The sequence below is a fragment of the Trachemys scripta genome, chromosome 6, assembly GCF_013100865.1.
Source record: "Trachemys scripta elegans isolate TJP31775 chromosome 6, CAS_Tse_1.0, whole genome shotgun sequence".
In the NCBI taxonomy this organism is placed as follows: Eukaryota; Metazoa; Chordata; order Testudines; family Emydidae; genus Trachemys; species Trachemys scripta.
In genome coordinates, this window is record NC_048303.1 from 71,611,239 (window position 1) to 71,625,980 (window position 14,742).

Sequence of the window (14,742 nt, forward strand, 5' to 3'; positions counted from 1 at the left end):
TCATAAGTGTACAGTCTAATTAAATTTAGGTACTGAGTAGTCCCATTGAAGTCAATGGAACTTCTCAGAGTGCGTAAAGTTAAGCACATGTGTAAGTCTTTGCATGATCAGGGCCTAATTTAAGACAAGACACATCATGTGTGAGTGTAACAAACAATTAAAGATGATATCTGTGGGAGGAAGAAGGATGAGAGTAACAGCAGTAAAGTCACATGGATAGGCTGATCAACTGTTGCGCAGCTTGATAGTTCCAAACATCTAACTGTTGTAAAAATGAAATACTGCTGCAGCACCAAGCTATCAGCTATTAATTTGCTGATTTCTTATGTGTAGCAGCAGAAGTGGGATTTGAGACGGGATTTGAAGGGAGGAAGGGGAAGGGCATTCCAGGTACAGAGTAGTGTGTTCTGCAGCATTCTTCCAGCCTGGGAAGAAGGTGCATTGCTCAGTAACTGTGACAGCTGTTCAAAGCCTCAGTACTGTAAACTTAATTCTAATACTGGGAAACATAAGAAACCCTTTCTCCGACTTGAGCATTTTTTTGTTAAGTTGAATTGGGGTAGGGTCTGGTCACTGCTAAGACAAAAAAACACTTTTGGATTGTCAAAAAGTGCCTCTTGGTTATTAAAAAGTCAGAGTGTGACCGTGAGGTCTGAAATAGCCTGAGACAATTGTACAAAATACTTGATGTTGTGCAGAGACTTTTGTTTCCAGAATCATTCTTATAAAGGTTGCCATTAGAACCAATGTTAATTGCTATAGATAACAGACACACACAGCATGGGAACAGTTAATCAAACTTCCTTTACGATTTTTCTAGTAGGTATGATATTGCCTTTTCTAATAATATTCTCTATTCTAAGTATAATGATACCTGTTTGAACTGGTGCTGACAAGGTAAAACAAAATACAAAAGTTAACTCCATCCATTGTACCTCAGTATGTGAGAATTCCTATATTAATTATGCAGAAGAATAAATGATATAACTACTAGTGAGGCACAACTTCAAAGCACTACACAGCTGCTTTTTAGAGTGCTAGCATGAGCTCTGTTAACCTGAGTTTTTTGGCCTGGGTTGGGATGCTTGCTTCTGTGGGCTGTGCAGACATACCCACAGAAACAGAGGGAGCCAGACAGGAACAGGAAGTGTGAGTCAGGAGAAAGCAAGGTCACACAAGTTGGGAAAGGGACTTCATGAGAAAGAGAGAAGTTAGCATGGAATCACAAGCTGCTTGACTTTTCCCTACTTTTCCCAAGAATACTTGTAAAATACTGGGAGAAGACTGATGCATAGCAGAAGAGAATAGGTGGGGCTTCCTTCATCTGGAAAATAGTGCTGTGCAATGGAAGGGCCTTGGACTAGGAATAAGAAGGCATGGATTCAATTCTTGATCTGTATCTGAGGTGTGTGACTTTGGACAGGTCACTTCACCTTCTGTGCTTTTGTTTCCCCAGTGAAAAGAATGATTATTTATACTACTTTGTAAATCACAGAGATCTATGTAAGTTAATTCTTAGCTTCTGTATAACATTAATCTCCTTCCTCTGGAATCCATATCAGAATTTTTTCAAAACTTAATGAAAAGTTTCGTTTTAATGTTGAATGGGTGAAAGTGAAAGTTGGAATATGGCATTCCATATTTTTGTTAAAGTTTTCCCACCCCTTATTGAAATCACAGAGCAGTGAATTTGAAATATAATGTTCCATGCTACTGCTTTTTTCTGTTTTTCTTTTTATAAAGGGAATGCTTGAGCAAACTTGGGGAAATGCACTTATAGTACAAACTCCATGACTTTTCTCATACCTATTAGATTTAAAAATAGCATTCATTTTCTTTCTGCTTAATAACGAGATCAATTCTTTTCAAAGAACAGACATGTTCAGTGTATCAGTTTTATCTATAATACTTTAAAAGCAGTTTATAATGTGCATTCTGATTTGGTTCTCAGTGTCAAATAAAGTGTCCAGAAAATACCTTGTAAAACAATGTAAACAATTTAACTGAATGCTAAAATTTTATGTGAACCTTTGACTCTGGGGAAAAATGCAGTAAAAATGGCTAATACATCGGGCTTTCGTACTTGAATTATATAACAAATCTGTGCCAGGATGAGGGAGTGACCTGCCCTTGCTATGTTGTTTTGTTTTGCAAAGTGTAACCTTTAAAGATTTATTAGACAGTTTGTTTAAGCCAATTGTAGGGTTTTTTTTAGGATTTTGCAACTTGCTTTGTTCTCAAAAGTGTCAGCAGTTACAAGTAAAAATATATGCAACCTGATGTCTGAGTAATGAATTTGAAAACTTGATTGGGTAATAAGAAGGAATGAGTGGGCCCAGGTGAGTGCTATAAAAGCTAGCAAAAGCTAGAAAGCAGGGCTGCTTGGAAACCAACAAAAATAAAACTACCAAGGGAAATGGGAGCAAAACTAAACAGTATGCTGTGATGGGATATACCTGGTCTTTATGGCTCCTTACAGAGGCCTTGTGGGTCTTACTACACCCCAATCAGAGGAGAGAAGTAGTGAAGGTGGGTTCTCCAGGCCTGCCTAGAGGCTGTACGGAAGCAGCTAATCAGAGTCCAGCAGGCTCAGAAACAAGGAGTTGCAGGGCCTTAGCAGGTCAGATTCTGACTGGGACCAGAGGGACAAGTCAGGGTGTTTATCTCTGCTCAAGAGAGCTTGAAAGAGAAATAGCATTTAGTTCTGGCTGCATTTGCTTATGCTGCGGGAGAGAGGACCTGAGAACTTTAACCCTGAAGTAAGGGGTGAAGATTAAGGGGACAGGTGGGAAGAGGTCCAGGGAAGTAGCAGCAATGAATTGACTTGAGAGGTATATGGCTGCTGTTTATAGGGTCCCTGGGTTGGAACGTGGGGTAGTAGGTGGGTCCAGGTTCCCCCACTGGCTACCAGCAATGTGGTGTAAACCCTGAGAAGGGAGCAAGGCTCTTAGAAGCCTGAGCAAAGAGCTGAATTTAAAGGGCCTGGAGTTGGGGCTGAAGATACTGGTGAGGGCAGATAGACAGTTTTGTTGGACTTTGCTACCTTGGGATTGTTTCACTTTGATTGTATGACCCAGCTGGAGGGCTGACTCATTGATGACCTGCCAAGCAAGGCTGAAAACCTATGGGTTCTACGAGTGGGAAAAGGACTGAAGTACTGCATGTAGCAGGAAGGCTCACTCTAGAGGTGAGTGTTCCCTGTTAAACATGCTTAGGCTCTTGATGTTCTATAATAGTCATGGTTTTAGCATTCATTTTTCACTTTAATATATTATAATTTATGTCTAGAAAACAAGAACTCTTAGCATTAGGACAAAAGAACTGATGAATCATGAGATAAAACCAAGATTTGGCCTTGTATCACTCTAGTTTTATAACTCTGTCTCTCAACTGGAAGGGAAATCTCTTATAATAAAGAGATGAGAACTAGGTACTGTCTTCTTATGTAGATTAACTAAATATTGACAAAGTTCAAGTGCTTATATACAAATACAAGAAGTCTGAATACTAAGATGGGTGAACTAGAGTGCCTGGAATTAAATGAGGATAGTGTCATCGTGGAAACATGGTGAAATGAGCATACTCATTAGGGCATGGTAACAGTAGACTACAAATATATATAGGAATGATAGAATAGGTCGTGCTGTGGGGGAATGGCACTGTATGTGGAAGAAAATATAGTCAAATATGGTGAAAATCTTCAATGACTGAAACTGTACCAAAGAGACTCTGTGAATAGAAATTCCATATTTGAGCAACGAGTATAACAGTAGGAATATACAACTGACTACCTGGCTAGGATGGTGACAGTAAAACGCTCAGGGACATTAGAGAGGCTACAAAACCAGAAAACACAATAATAACGGGGGGTTTCAACTATCCTCATATTGAGTACATGTCACATCAGGGTGAGATGCAGAGATGAAAATTTTTAGACCCCATAAATAACTGCTTCTTGGAGCAGCTAGTCCTGAAACCCACAAGAGGCGATTCTTGATCTAGTCCTAAGTGGAGCACAAAATGTGGTCCAAGAAGTAAGTATAGCTGAATTGCCTGGCAATAGTGTGTGACGGGTTGGATCACAGAAACCCCCTTTGCGACTGTCACCTGATGTGGCTCCCAATGTGGTCCAAACCCCAAATAAATCCGTTTTACATTGTATAAAACTTAAATTGTTTGCCCTCTATAACACTGATAGAGAGATATGCACAACTGTTTTCCCCCACAGGTATTAATACTTACTCTGGATTAATATGTAAAAAGTTATTTTATTAAATACAAAAATTAGGATGTAAGTGGTTCCAAGTAATAACAGACAGAACAAAGTGAATTACCAAGAAAAATAAAATAAAACATGCAAGTCTAAGCCTAATACAGTAAGAAAGTGATTACAGATAAAATCTCACCCTCAGCGATGTTTCAATAAGCTTCTTTCACAGACTGGACACCTGCCTCATCTGCGCACAATCCTTTCCCCTGGTACAGCCCTTGTTCCAGCTCAGGTGGTAGCTAGGGGATTTCTCATGATTGCAGCCCCCTTTGTTCTGTTCCACCCCCCTTGTATATCGTTTGCACAAGGTGGGAATCCTTTGTATCTCTCTGGGTTCCCACCCCTCCTTCTAAATGGAAAAGCACCAGGTTAAAGATTGATTCCAGTTTAGGTGACATGATCACATTGCCCACTTGCCAGCACATAGGTATACTGGAAGACTTACAAGTAAATAGAGCCATCAACAGTAACTTGTCCTGGTTAATGGGAGCCATTAAGATTCCAAACCACCATTAATGGCCCCCACTTTTCATAACTACAATAGGACCTTAGAGTTATATTTCATATTTCTAGTTTCAGATAAGAGTGATATATGTATACAAATAGGATGACCACACTCAGTAGATTTTAAGCTTTGTAATGATACCTTACAAGAGACTCTTTGCATGAAGCATATTCCAGTTACATTATATTCACACTCATTAGCATATTTTTATAAAATAATATAGACTGCAACGTCACATAGTGATCATAATGTAGTTAATTTTAGTATACTTGGCAGGTAGAGGGAGAGGAGGAATGCCAGAAAAACCAACCATGTTAATATTTAACTTTTAAAAAGAGGAACTATATAACAGTGAGGATGGTAATTAAATGGAAACTTATAATGAGCAGTCACAAGGGTAAAATGTCTGCAAACAGCATGGACACTACTTAAAAAGACCATAATAGAGGCTTAGACTAAATGTATACTCCAAATAAAAGACTGTCATGGCTAATCAGCAGAGTAATGGATGCTGTTAGAGGCAAAAAGGCACCCTTTAAAATTTGAAGTCAAATCCTTCTGAGGAAAACAGAAAGGAGCACAAACTGTGGCAAGACAAGTGTAAAAGTATAATTGGGCAGGCCAAAAAAGAACTTCAAGAGTAACTAGCAGAAGACACACAAACTAATCACATTTTTTTAAGTAAATCAGAAGCAAAAAGCTAAACTGGCAGTGAGGCCGCTAGATGACAAAGGTGTTTAAAGGAGCATTCAAGGAAGACAAGGTCATTACAAAGCAACTAAATGAATTCTTTGCATCGGTCTTCACTGCAGAGCATGGGGGAGAAGAGACCCACATTAGAGACATTCCTTTTGGGCAACTAATCTGAAGTACTTTCCCAAAATTGATCTCTCACTAGAAAAGGTTTTTAGAAATAAAATTACTAAAAAGTAATGTCACCAGGACCAAATTACTTACTGTAGTATATAGCACAGCAGTATATAGTATACTCTAGTATATAACCTATCACCTAAATAAGTCTCTGTGCCAGATGACTGGAGGGTAGCTAGCTGATACAGATCTTTAAAAAGGGCTCTAGAGGTGATCCTGGCAATTATAGGCCAGTGAACCTAACTTTATTATGGAGTAAATTGGTAGAAACTATAGTAAAGAACAGAATTATCAGACACATAGATAAATATGATTTATTGGGGAAGAGTCAAAATGACTTTTGTAAATGGGGAGGGATTATTTCACATAAGAATTCTTTGAGGGAGTCAACAAGCATGTGGATAAGGTGATCCACTCGATAAAATGTACTTGGATTTTCAGAAAGCCTTTCACAAGGTACCTCACCAAAGGTTCTTAAATCATGGGATAAGAGGGAAGATCCTTTCATTGTTCAATAACTGGTAAAAAGAGTAGGAATAAATGGTTGGTTTTCATAGTGGAGAGAGGTAAATAGTGGGGTCCCCCAAGGATCTGTTCTAATTGTTGAACAGCACTGGTCCCAGTAATGATCTGGAAAAGGGGATGAACAGTGAAGTGGTAAAGTTTGCAGACAATACAAAGTTCAACATAGTAAAGTCTAAAGCAGACTTCAAAGAGTTACAAAGAGCACTCACTAAACAGGGAGACGAGGCAACAAAATGGCAATGAAATTAAATATAAAGTTCAAAGTAATGCACCCTGCCAAAAATAATTCCAATTATACATATACAGTGGGATGGGTTCTAAATTAGCTATTACCACTCAAGAAAGAGATCTTGGAGTCACTGGATAGTTTTCTGAAAACTTTCACTCAATGCGCAGTAGCAGTCAAAAAGGCTGAAAGAACTATTAGGAAAGGGATGGAAAACAAGACAAAATATCGTACTACTCTATAAATCCATGGTGTGCTCACTCCTTGAATACTGAGTCCAGTTCAATTTGCCTCATCTCAAAAAGAATATAGTGAAACTGGGAAAGGGTCAGAAAAGGGCAACAAAGATGATTAGGGGTATGGAATGGCTTCCATAAAATGACAGCTTAAAAAGAAAATATAAGGGGAGGGAGAGATGATACAGGTCTATAAAAATCATGAAGAGTGTAGAGCAAGTGAATAGAGAAGTGTTATTTACCCTTTCCCACAATATAAAAACGTGTGTATGTGCGCGCATGCCAATGAAATTAACAGGCAGTAGGTTTAATACAAACAAGAGGAAATACTTTGTCACACAACACACCATTAACCGGTGGGAATCTTTTTCCTGGAATGTTGTAAAGGCCAAAGGTATAACTGGGTTAAAAAAAAAAAGCTAGCTAAGTTAATGGAGAATAGGTCCATCAACTAAGATGGCTATTAATAAGATAGTCTGGGGCACAACCCTATGCTCAGGGCAACTCTAAACCTCTGACTGCCAGGGGTGGACCAGTCCTTAATTGTCCTGTTCTGTATACTCACCATGAAGCTCAGGTACAAGCTCTTATCTAAGATAAGGTATTAGGCAAGAAGGACCACAATCTGATCCTGTATGGCAGCTCTTTTGTGCTTATGTCATGTACTAGTAGAACAGGCTATAATGTAATTCCAAACTACTACCTTGAGTAAACAAAAATATCTGAAGACACCATTTTCATTTGAATTACTTTTAGGTTGACTAAACATTTTAGTTTGCTCTTAAAATATCTGGTTGCAAGACTGTTAATAATGGAAGTCATATGGCTACATCACCATGTTTGAATACTTATCTGTTATGTGTAAGTAGTAACTAAATATATCCAACTCACGTTTAAATTCAGCTGTTAAATTTTTGTGGTACATTCATTTATTTTAAAGTTATCTTTAAAACTTAAGCTTTTGTTTTAACAATTCATAAATTCTCATGAAAGAGATCAGGCAAACATCTTAAAATCTTTTAAATAAAATATATTCTCATTATTACAGGGCTAACTGTACCTCTGGATTCTCTAATTGCATCACCACATCTTAGGCCTTGTGGCCTTTCTTCTTCTGCGGTGGAATCCTGTGATTTCCCTCCCCAGACTATTAGACTGGGCCTAGGCAATAATACCCTGTATCATGCATGCTTGCCAGCAGGTCTGACTAGGTATGCAGCCTGCAGTACTCCCCTATGCGAGCTTGTGACTAGTGGTGAACTCAGTGGCCCAATAATCCTGCAATTGAATACAACTCAGTACATGCATACAGTAAAACATGCAGTGACTTGGTCAAGGTAGTGTTTATAAGTTATTACAGACAGCTCCAACCCCATAACACTTACTTTGGTGTTGCCGGTGCATGGAGTAGCACACTTTCATCATTATCTAAACCAATGTGAAATACAAAGTTTCTATAGTCCATCTCCCCTTTCTCTCCCTGGATTCTCTTGCTCTCAGCACCAAACAGCAGTAAGAAATGGGGATAGGGCGTATTCAGCTAGAACCTTCCCTAGCATTGGAGCAGTAATCGTTATTAATGGCTGAGGGTAACCAGCATTTAAATGCTAAATATTTAACAGCAGCAATGCTGCTGCTTTTTTGCTCTCCCTTTTATGCAGTATTCAAACTGATTCTCTTGTTTACCAAGGGAAAACATTTCCCCTCTATTATGTATCTTTTTTTTTCACTTCATGCATAAATGTAAAACAGGCAGTTATCATATGAGCTTCCTTACTACCTGTGTAAATGAAAAGCTACTTCAAACTCTGGTGGTTAAACATGGTTGTCAACATGGAGAACCAGAGTTGTCAAAGCTACAGGTGGCAGCACTTGTTTTATTGATGTTTTGCTCCCAAAAGGTGTAATTTAAGATTAACAATGTGATTGTGCTAAAAACTTAATTTTGGACTTTAGTTATAATCTCACTATTAAAAATAAATAATAATTTAGCCATTCTGAAACCTTTATTCCTACTGTCACTCTGTTTAGTCCTATTGTTACTCTGAATAACAACAGATGGACTTCTTTTTATCAAATAGCAGTATCCTGTATGCTGGACATGTGAGGTTCAATACTGAGAACACCCTGTATAAGCAAATTAGTTGACCTTGTATTGTATTGTACTTTAGTATGCACTGAAAAAGCCTAGTTCAAACTTCTACCAATAGAGAAGAATTCATTTAACAAACAACTTTCTAATACACAATGCTTTAAAAACTTAGGCTATATAAAAATTGATATCTAAAGCCTCCAGATTCATGCAATTTGGTGGAGCCAGACTTTGCCATAGAATTCACCCTTTCAATAAAATTGTATTCACTAACTTATCTTATTTTCTCCTTTCATTCCTTTTCTAGAATTCTGTTTAGAAAAGCGCATAGAGCATCTCCTCCACCTGAATTTGCTCTGCCCTTTCCACAAGATAGTTTTGGATATGTCTGAGTTAACTTGACTGGCAAGTATAGACAGACATCAATGACAAATAATGTGTGCCATATATAGGCAATTTCATTCCTTTATTATAGTCCTTAATACCTGTACAAAATAGATGCTACTACATTAACTCAGGATCATCAGGGTTCCAAGATAAGCTACTCCAGGGCTTTCATTGCCAGAACTACAATTTGCATTACTACATTAGGACCAGAACTACAATTTGCATTATTACACTAGAACCACATTTCTATAACGCACCAATAATGTAGGATAACATTTGTAATTTGCACATGCATCTTCTATTGTCATGTATAGGCTAACGCATCAACATAAAATAGTAAAAACTCAAACACTTATCCCTCTCTCTCTGAATTTGACTCAGCAACCCTATTAAAACTAATGAGATGGCAGGAATTGACAAATGCCAAGGCAACACAATAAAAAGCAAATAGTTTGAAATTAAGTAACATTTTTCAATCAAAGTGAATATTTATTAACCTCTGGGTGCAACATGCTATTTCTATGCTCAACCATTATAGTATAACTCATCTTACAAAGTGGAGTATAACTAGAGAAGGCTAGCAATAATGCCTAGAAACAACCAGCAAAAGTTGTGAAAGGCTTCTCAGTCTGCTCCTACATATTATTTTTTTTGTCCAGCTTTATGTATGAGACGTTTTCAAACTTTGATCTTTAGTAATGACCGATGGATGGACTTTCACACAGGGTAAGTTGTTGTTGTTGTCTTCTTTTTAAATCAGCAAGTTTTGAACGCAAAATCCAGCATTTCCTATATCCTATGATCTGGTCAGTTTAACTATAGAGAGTCTTTCCACAGAGTTCAATAAACTTTGGATCAGGCTCTGAGAGTATGTCTAGACTTCAATTAGACATCTATGGCTAGCCTATGCCAGTTGACTCAGGCTAGGGCCATGGTGCCATGTAGCTGTGGTACAGACATTTGGACTCGGGCTGCAGCCCAAGTGCTGGGACCCTCACACTTCACAGGATCCTAGGGCCTGGCTCTAGTTCTTGCCTGAAGTTCTACACCACAATTATAGGAGCCAGCTGTGGGTTTTTAATTACAGTGTAGACATACTCTTAGATATCTTCATCCAAAAAGACTGGCTTCCGGGGCACTTCCCTTACATTTTAATTAAAAGTTCTATGTTTATTTGCTGGAAATCCTATAATAAACAGTGCTATAGGACAGGAGTTCCCAAACTTTTTTACCTGAGGCCCACCTGTGCAGCTGCAGTAGGCACTGTGGCCCACTGTTAACACTTCCTGAAGAAAATTATTCACTTTGTTTATTTAGAAAGTTATAGTTTATTTGTATGTAATAATTAATGTACATTTTTCCTTTTCATTTTAATGTAAACAATTGTACTGATAGAAGTCCCTAGCAATGTGCACTCAAAGAAATGCTTCAAGATCTTTGAAACCAAACAATTTTAGTAAAACTACACTTTAAAAAAAATGTTCAGAGCAAAATGTAGTGGTTAAAAAGGGAAAACACAACATATAAATGTACAATGTTTAAAACTGAATGATAAGCAACACAACAATGTTAACACAATCTGTTTAACAACTTTGTTGTTTTTTTGGTTTTAAAACAAAACAATTGTCCAACTTTGAATACTAAATTGTGTTTAATTTTTTTAGCGCTGTGTAAGTAAAGACCCAACCCTACTCTCTACTAGTTAGAAAAGAATCAAATATTGTAAAGCAAAAATATTAAATAACAGTTATAATGCACTGAGGCAACAGGTATACATCTGATCTGCTAAAGGAGAATCCAAATTTCAAGTATGAGTGATCGTATTTTCTTAACACTTTGTTTATAGTTTTGGCTGGCTCAGTTTATGTAGCTGTAGATGGTCTGGTACTTTCGTTATCTTCTCCACCACTGCACCCTTTTTGGATCAATTAATTTTTTTAAAAACATTTCAGATTGAAATATTGCTTGATGTTTGTTACAGTTGTAAATGGCAGACTGTGTGTATGTTGCTAAGTTACCTTACAGTGAAACACACCATTGTATTCACGAGAATTAAACTTGACATATTGCCGCTTGTTTTTTAAAATAAATAAATATTTTTTTCTATACTCTGTCCAACATATACAGCTCAAAGCATTACATTTATATAGCTTTCACTTAGATTACACAAGTCATGGGGAGTTAAAGGTTTACTAAGATCTTGACTGGAGAATGCAGTTGTGCTGGAGGACTACCAAGCACTGTGTCATGGCCCACAGTTTGGGAACTCTTTCTATCAGATATAAATAGTCTTTATATAGTCCTTGCACAGAGGAAGAATTAATCTGCATCAACCCTATGTCTGGTGCAGCTTACTTTCCCCCTCCACACTGACTGAGCCGCTCCAGCTAGCACATTGTGGTGGAGGGATCAGAGCCAAAGCTTCACCCACTTCTCACTCCTGCCTACCCACTTCCCACCCACCTGTCCCGCTAAGAAACTTAAGTTTATATCTGGAAGATTATGTTGACTTTAGTCTGGATTGTGTTATGAGAGGTTTTTTTAAGAACAATAATTCAATAGAGCTGACACTAGCAAAGGCTTTAAACCTTTCATTCACCTACTTCTGTCCTGACAGTCCCCTCAAAACCACTCTATTCTGAATCTATATTGTACCTTCCATTACATGGCACTAAACATTTCCCCTCCATATTCCAACCCAAGTAGTAAGAGTTTATAAGCCATTCCCTTGATGCACAAAATATTTCCATATCCTATCCTTACACGGTCCTCATTCTATGAAATCACGTGAGTATGTACACATTTTGAAGTCAATGGGACTACTCACAGGTTTAGGAGCATTGCTGGATCAGAACCACAATAATATCAATCTGTAAAACGGTTGCCAAAAAATATGTCACCCTAGTCAGTGTACAATTAAGGTGTCTGGAGAGAATTTTGAATTGGAATTGCTTCTGAACACTGGATTGTGTGGCTATGTTGAAATTTAATGTGACGCTAACAGGTTTTTCCTTTAATAATAAATATATTTCTAGAACTGTTGTCAGTTGCATAACTCAAATCCATGCTCTAACTCTGTTTCTCTGCTCTCCTTGAAAACTTCAGATCCAAAGTGTTTGATGATAGAGCAATGCAGTTTACAGAGCGTTGTGGCTCAATTGTGTGAAAGATCATCATTATGTCAGTATGAGAGCGCGCTCTGGCAGCTGTTACAGCAAGTTACTCTTTTAAAAAAAAAGTTTAAAATTTCCAGCAATTTTAATGGGAATTATTTAATCTTTGGGAATTACTGCCTTATTTCAGATGTCCCTTTTTTCTGTTGTAACAATGAGACATGCAGTCTCACTTCCAAACTATATAAATTATGAGATAAGAACTGGGCATCAGGCCAAAATTATGAGATTATTTAAATTAGAGGTAGGTTTGTCGTGACTTTTCCTATACAGGAGTGGTTGGAGTTTATAATGCTTTCAATTGTAATTCTCCTTGATCTTTTACTGGTCTTTGATTGATGTGTTCTGTTGAAATGTTTGAAGTCTTATGCAGACACTTTGGGTGTCATGGTTTTATTTCTGTTTGCCTCAGTAGTGCCAGTTTGTCAGTGTAGCACTAACTAAATGATTTTCTGAACTTTGTTGTTATGAAATACAGATTACCTAAGACTCTGCCCTGGTGCCTATGCTTTATAATAGCCAGAGGCTTCCTTTACCTCTAATAGTCCTTGACAATATGGTGTGGTTTATGTTTATCTTCTCTGATAAATCTTTCAGCACTGGTATCAGTCCTGTCTCAATGAAGATGATACAGGCTAGGTGTGTGCCAAATGAATTTTTGGACAATAGACACTTTTTTTTGTTTACATGTATAACACAACCATTTTCCTCTGTAGCTGCCCATCAGATGGCCTTGTTGGACCCCAGCCCATTTGCCTCACAACTAATATCTTTAATGCTTTGAACAATTTATGGTCTAATATATTTATTGGAATTCTGAACCACTGCAAATGAGATGGGACCCTTTTGAATCTGAGGGTACATTTTATTATATTTGGGCAATATTATTTCAGAATTTAGGCTTATATATCAATTATAAACAGGCTTCCAAGGGAGGTTGTGGAATCGCTACCAGAGGCTTAAGAACATGTTGGACAAACACATGTCAGGGATTGTCTCTCTAGGTTTACTTGGTCCTCAGTGCAGGGGAATTGACTTGATGACCTCTTGAGGTCCTTTCCAGCCCTACATTTTGATCACGATTATTTGTATTATGGCAATACCTAAAGATCCCAACTGAGATTGAGGCTTAATCGTGCTAGGTGCAGTACAGACATATAGTAGGAGTCGGTCCCCACCCCTCAAAAGTTAGTCTCTGCCACAAGCCCCAAGTAAGAGGAGGCACATAGTTACACTGCTCCGGGGTCAGACTGTCTGAGTCACAATCTGGTGCTGATTTCCACCTGTGCACAGAGGAAGAATTAATCTGCATCAACCCTATGTCTGATTCAGCTTACTTTCCCCCTCCACACTAACTGAGCAGCTCCAGCTAGCACATTGTGGTGGACGGATCAGAGCCAAAGCTTCACCCACTCCTCACTTCTGCCTACCCACTTCCCAGTAGAGGCCTGTGAAGGCTACTCTCCTTACCTCTATCTCCTTCCTACCCTGCTATCTGTGATACCGATAGCCAGTCCAGGGGATTAAAGACAAGAGACAACATGTGCTTGAAACAAATAATCAAGGCTGGGAGCAAGTGGGGAAGGGAGAACAAAGTCAAGTCTTGAAGTATCAACAGTATGTTTTTACAGCAGTGTGCACAAATCATAGGTAAACATTTCAGTAATGCCAGCTTACTTCCTATTTAGCCATTATTATCTGAAATGAAATCCTAGCTTTTACCATCCTAAAGGAATTGTGCTTGGCTGTGACTTCTGCTCTTGCAGAATTACTTCAAAATATTTTTTCAGGATCCTCAAATTAGATCACTTCAAACCCATTTGTCAGTTTTCAATATTGTACTAGGGTTTCTTGCTCAAAATAAATGCTCAAGTCATATTTTTCCTGCTTTGCTTGAAAGGTTATACTGAGTTTCTGTTAAAACTGCCTACTGATAAGACCTCTTATTAGAATAATGTTTCATAGTTCTCAACCTTCATGTCTTGAATGACCTTGCTATTGCTTGAGGGCCTTGTTGTGCCCAGGATTCTGCTGACCTTGTTCTACTGAGTCCTACCTACCACCTCAAGATGTATGCCTTGAGGACTTTCAGATGTTATACAGAATTCTGACACATAGGATTCAGTGTGTCATGTCTGTTAATGCTTTCAAAGTAACAGTTATTATTTAGCTTTGCTTTTTAGCTACTTTAAAATCTCTTCTGTATCTGAAAAGCACTTTAAAATGCTTAGTTTGATACTGTATTGAACCTTGACAAAGGGGAGGGTTGATGTGTGAGGAACATACACCTTTCTTTGTCGTGAGGCTAGATCTGTAATTTTAAGTTATTAATTTCAATTTTTGATGTGAATGTATGTTATGTGGAAAATGGCAACATCATCTACCTGCTTTTACAAATACCCACTGTGCTATCCATCTGCCAGCATTCAAGAAAAAGAACTATAAGAAGTAATGTTCT